Here is a 6,046-nt window from a genome sequence, read left to right as displayed (position 1 = left end):
AGGGAATGATGTTATTCCTTCCCCAGGAGCTGCCTTTGTGGCCCTCCCTGAGCTCCCAGCCATGCAGGAGGAGCAGCTCACCCTGCAGCCAGCACTGCTGTGAATGTTAAACACCCTTTGTATAACCCCACTCAGAATCTCTCTCCAGGTGCTGGAGTTCCCTGCTTGGCTCAGCCCGAGCTGCTTCCAGAGCCACTTCCAGAGGGTAAACATGCCCAGCATGTTTGCAGGCAGGTTTCTCTCTCTGGAAGCACAACCTCCCTCCTGGAGGGAGGAAGAAGGGCTCTGTCCCTCAGGGACTTAACTCTGAGGCAGCAAAGCCACTGCAGGGCTGTGACGTGATAATCCACAGATCCACCCTGAGCACTGCACAGTGGTCACTTGGGCACCTGGGGACACTCCAGCTCTGCCACAGGGGTGTGATGGTGTTCACAGGGGTCTGAGGATGAGGGAAGAGACAAGGATCTGACTCCATGTTTCAGAAGGTTTGATTTATTATTTTATGATATATATTATATTAAAACTATACTAAAAGAATAGACAGAAAGGTTCATCTCAGAAGGCTGGCTAAGAATAGAAAAAGAAAGAATGATAACAAAGGTTTGTGGCTCAGACTCTGTCCAAACCAGCTGACTGTGACTGGCCATTAATTAGAAACAACCACATGAGACCAATCACAGATGCACCTGTTGCATTCTACAGCAGCAGATAATCAATGTTTACATTTTGTTCCTGAGGCCCCTCAGCTTCTCAGGAGAAAAAATCCTAAGGAAAGGATTTTCATGAAAAGATGTCTGCTACACAGGGGTGGCACAGAGACACCAGAGCCCAGGCCCTGATCTCACACACTCCCTGAAAGGTTAGGGAAGGTGCTGAATGTAGCCACATTTCTCTTGCCAGAGAAAATCAAGGCACAATTCTTCCCAAAAATATTTCTGGGTTTCACATTCTCTGAACCTCAGAGAAAGAAAACACAATTCTTATCATTTGCTGTGCCTGTGTTTGTGCAAAAGTAGAATGCAATATGGAGATTGTTTATCCAAAGTGAGGATGTTTTGTTTCCTTGGCCTGTCAGGGCCAAGTGTGTGTCAGGACTGTTGGGTGAGATTCTGTGCAGTGTGTGCAGGGCTGAGTGCTTGATTCAGGTTTTAGATGTATAGAATAATATATATAATAAAGTAATTAATTACCTTTCTGATATCAATGGAGTCCTCCTCATCTTTCCTCCTTCGTTGGGGCCTTCTCAGCACAGCTATAGCTGAAGACACAAAATAAGTGGCCATGGTTTTGGCAGATGAAGGGTTTGCAGGAACCACTGCTCCACACACATCCACACACACATGGAATGAGTCAGGGAATTGCTGTTGGAGAAGAGGGAAGAGCTGCCAGCTGGGAAGTGGAGAAGAGGGGCTGAGCCTCAGGCTGCTGTGGTGCAGCACATCCTTCCTCCTGTTGCCATCAGTCAATTCCTGAATTACCAGCCTGAACCCAGATCTAGGCTGGATGGATGGGCCTTGGAGCAAGCTGGTCTCTAGGAGGTGGAACAAGATGGTTTTAAGGTCCCTTCCAACCCAAACCAGTCTGTGATTGTACATCCTGAGCTAGAGCTGCCTACCCCATCATCCACTTTCTGCCCCTAAGTACTGTCAACGAGATTCCCATTAAAAAAAGCTGGTAAATAAATAAATAAATAAATAAATAAATAAATAAAATCTAAATGGTGAGTGAGGAAAAGATTTCTCTACAGAGGTGGAACCAGCAACAAATCTCAGCCCTCTCCTGAGCTATTTTGCCTCCTCTTGGATCCCCCCTGGGCTGGGGAAGGGATTTCTGCTCCTGGCAGCTCCACAGCACCTCTGTCACATGTCTCAGAGTGTAAGGTCACAGTCGTGCTGCTCTGAAGACATTTGCAGGGAAATTACTCTGCCTCTCCCAAGCACAGACACTCATTGCTTCAGCAGGAGGCAGTGAGCAGATTACATGAGATAATTTAGTAGCTGACATTAAAAACACCTCATTTAGCCTGGAATAAAAATATCTTCATTCAACCTAAACCATATTAAGATAACTGAATTCAGAGTAGGGTTTGAGTAGCTGCTCACCTGGGCAGCTGAATGAAGACTCCAAATCAACATCTCCCTGTCACTGTGTCCCTGCTGGAAAGCAGCAATGCCAGCAGGGACTGTGGGAGCAGAAGGGTCCTCATGGGGCCTAAACCTCCCTCCCTGCTACAACAGATTGAATTTCCCAGCTTTCCTGGATGAATTGCTTCTTACCTTCTCCCTGGTGTGGGCCAAGGCCTCCAGCTAAGAGAGCAGAGATGAATTTTGCTGCATCTCAAGCAGCTGTTGCTCTGCTTGGTTTAATGCTGTGCTGTGAGCAGAGCCATGGCTGCAGAGAGAGAGAGTTAATAATATCCTGAATGAGACAAGAGACAGGGAGGGGAGATGGAATGGGATGCAGGGAGGAGGGATACTTTAAACACTGGTTTATCTGACAAATTCTGCAATTACACATCCTCTACTCTGCTTTCCAGCAGACAGATGGAGACAATTTTTACATGGCTTAAGCAGAGGAGAAGCAAATGAACTCTTGCTCCCAGTGCAAGACTCAACAGCACAGGTACCACCTCTGTAACCTTTGGAGACCTCCATAATTAAGGAATTACCAAAACAAGGGAGATAAAATCCTTGTCTGCCCCATTTTGGGGGCAGCAGGTGCTCTGAGGTGTTTGGGATTCACTCAGGCACCAGTTGAGGAGAATCTTCCCCCAGCAGCTCTAAGTTCCTGCCTTTCAGCAGCAGAACCCAGAGCTCTTTGTGCACAGGTGTTACCACCCCTGCTATCCCAGCAACCCCAAAAGCACCACTGGCAATGCCCAGAGTGCTCTAATTTGGGATTCTCCATCTCAGTATCACATTTCCTATTATCCATAAGAGTCAGAATTTGCCATTCCCCCCGCCACAGGGGCTGCCAGCAGTGCAAGGTGCTGGTGCTCCCTGCACCTGCCCAGGTAGGGAGGACTCCCTGGAGGTGCACAGGTACTGTCCCAGCCCTCTGCTCCCTCCACACCATCAGCACAGCCCTTTCCAGAGAAAAACAATCAAATCAAAGCCCTGTGGCACCCTGGTCTCTTGGATCCCTTCCAGAGGTACCCCAATCTATTCAGGCTCTCTGAGTACCCAGCTCATGGCTGGGGGTGCTCCAGTTCCCACCTGTTGGGGAAGATGAAACAGGAAAGCCTTATAAATATGATTGCCTGGCAAAAGATTTTGAGAATATGGAAACTATAAGTGAGATTGAAATGAAAGCAAGCTTTGAGATCCCTCAGTTACTGAACAACTGGAAAACAATGGTGTGGCCGGCTGAAGGTGATCCCCTTTTGATGGAACAACACCCTCTGCTTGCAGACAGGCCCAAGGGTCAGAGCAGACCCTACAGCTTGGCAGAAGGGGCCCAAAGAGGAGTTTTTAGGGTTTAAAATGTAACACAGGATGGTAATGTAATGATTTTTATAGGCTGTATGTAAATGCTATAGGTTTTGTATCTTGTACTAGATTGGTTAGTGAGAATCAGAATATTCAACACAGAAGAAGATTTACTGTATTGTAGTGGGAACCTCGCTCTCCTACTCTTTTACTCTCTCACCCTCTCATCCTCTCTCCCCCTTTCTTCTCTCAGCCTGCTCTGAGCTGTGTTTGGCAGCTCCCAGCAGGGCCCTGCACCCAGGCCCTTTGCAATAAACCCCAAGTTCCAGACCTGGCTCCAGAGATCTCTCGTCTCTGTCCATCCCCACCGTCCCACCCCCCGATGCTCCTACACCCACCCTATCTCTGAACACAGCACAACATCTGCCACAGGGATTTGCTCTGAGCTGACACTTTTTGGGTCAGATGCTCCTGAAAGTGATGGACAGAGGGAGTTCCAGCCATGAGGACAAACTCACCCAGTAGAAATTGCAGCAGCACCTTTGGCTGCATCAGAGCTGCCTGATTGAAAATCTTAGGGTATCCTGAGCTGGAAGGGACCCACAAAGATCATCAAAGCCTAACTCCCGGCCCTGCACAGGGCAGCCCAAACAATCCCACCCTGTGTCAGAGGGCATAGTCCAAAATGCTTCCTGAACCCCTGAGGACCAGACCCCAAGGAATCCCTCCAAAGGCTGCATGGATGGGGCTTAGAGCATGAGACCAAGCTCTGCTTGTCCATGCACTGCAGAAAACGCTGCTAAACCAGAGGAGATGTCACTGTCCTTCTGGATTTGCTCCCTGGAGCTCTGTCAGGGAAGTCAGAAGGCATTTGGCATGTGCAGCTGAATATCAGACTTACAATGAGGATGTCTGGGCTTGTTTCCCAGCTTTGAGACTGACACACTTTGCAAGCTCAGTCAGTTCTCCTTCCTCCCCAGGCCGAATTTCATCCCACTCTGCACCTTCCCCAGTCATTTTGTACCTGCACAAAGCATTAACCCAGCCAGAACATTTTGCTCACTTAGATGGGTGTCACATCTAACACCAAGAGGGGAGTGCTCTCAGCATCACTTAATGAGGCTTTTCTGCTTTGCATAAAACCTTGGCAATGAGCAGGGCAGGATGATAAAGGAGGAGGAGAGCTGCCAGCTGCCAGGCAGGAGAGACAGACAGCTCCTGCCACCCTCCTCCTCCTCCCTGGACACAAGCAGGGTGGGCTGGGAAGGCAGCCAGGCTGCTGTTTTGGGGCTCCAGCAGGATCTGTGTTCACACCCCAGCCCACAGGGGCTGTGTCAACCTCTCATCCCTGACCTCCCAGCAGTGTGCCTGTCGCAGATCCCAGCGTTTCCCCACTGCTTTGTGAAGTTATTACTCTATTATTGCTCCCTGCAAACCTCCAGCTCTTCCAATCCACACAACCCAAGGCTGGTGCAGCCAAATTCTCCTCCCTGAGCTCTGCCAGGAGCCTTCCCCTCTCACAGCCTCCAGTCCCCTTTCTCCTGCTACCAATAAACACTCCCAGGGTTTCAATTTTTCCTTATCCAAGTTCCTTCTTGTGTTCCTTTGCAGGATTTTTATGGGGGAAGATGCAGCTGGGTGACCCCTGCTCTACTGCTTGATGGAAATGGTTCTTTTTCCCCTTTCCCCTTTTTCCCTTTTCCCCTTTTTTTCCCCCTTTTTCCCTTTGCTCCCATAGCACAGAGAGGCTCTCAGAGCTGCAGAGGAACCTCAGGCTGGGTGAGTCCCATCTGCAGCTCCCTCTGGGCTATTGGGGACAACAAAGTGTAGAGTCCCCAATGCCACCTCAGCTTCCCACCCCTCCTTCTGTCTCCTTGCACTGCTCACAGCTTTGCTGGCTCAGAATGAGCCTTTCCTTCCCAAGAAAATGGAGATTTTTAGTTTCAAACAAGTTTCTGGTGACAGGACATTTGCTGAGTGTTGGCACATTAATTATTGTTGGAATTAATTTGTGTCTGTGAGTGGTCAGTGCTGGGGCTGAGGCTGAAGCTCCTGAGCTGCTCTCCCTGCAGGATGAGCCCTGTTCCACAGCATTTTAGCAGAGTTTATTAGGAGACACTGCTCAGTGTTTGATCTTGGAAGCTTTTCTCCCCCTGGTACAACCCAGAGCATTTAAGTGGTAAATGAGATGCATTTGGGATGTGTATAAAAATGCAGAGCCATAGGCCAGGAGGCTGCTAGCATTGTTAACCTTGGGAATTCTGAATTACCCTTTAGGCAGGGGACTTGGAAGGGATTTTAACAAGAAATGCTAGAAAAAGCAAGGCTTGTTCTCTCATGGGTGACTATGCAGCCTGCAGCAAATTGTAAAAGACTTTTTTTTTTTTGGCAACACCACTGATCTTCCTTTGGCTTTCTAAGAACCAAATAATTTCCCTGATTTGGAGCACAACCTCCAAAACCAGGACTGTCTGTAGTGATGCACATTTAAATATCAACCTGCTACCCAAAGATCCTCATTCCCCAAGCACCAGACTCTGGTCACCTCCTTCTCCTGAAGGCACAGAAAACCCCAAATTTTAATAGGCTGAGTGCTTGCTGTTGCTATAAACAGCAAC

This window comes from Melozone crissalis, unplaced genomic scaffold (genome assembly GCF_028551555.1).
Source record: "Melozone crissalis strain CALT ecotype California unplaced genomic scaffold, PUWL_Pcris_2 ptg000041l_1, whole genome shotgun sequence".
Lineage (NCBI taxonomy): Eukaryota > Metazoa > Chordata > Aves > Passeriformes > Passerellidae > Melozone > Melozone crissalis.
Note: the sequence above shows the minus strand (reverse complement) of the source record.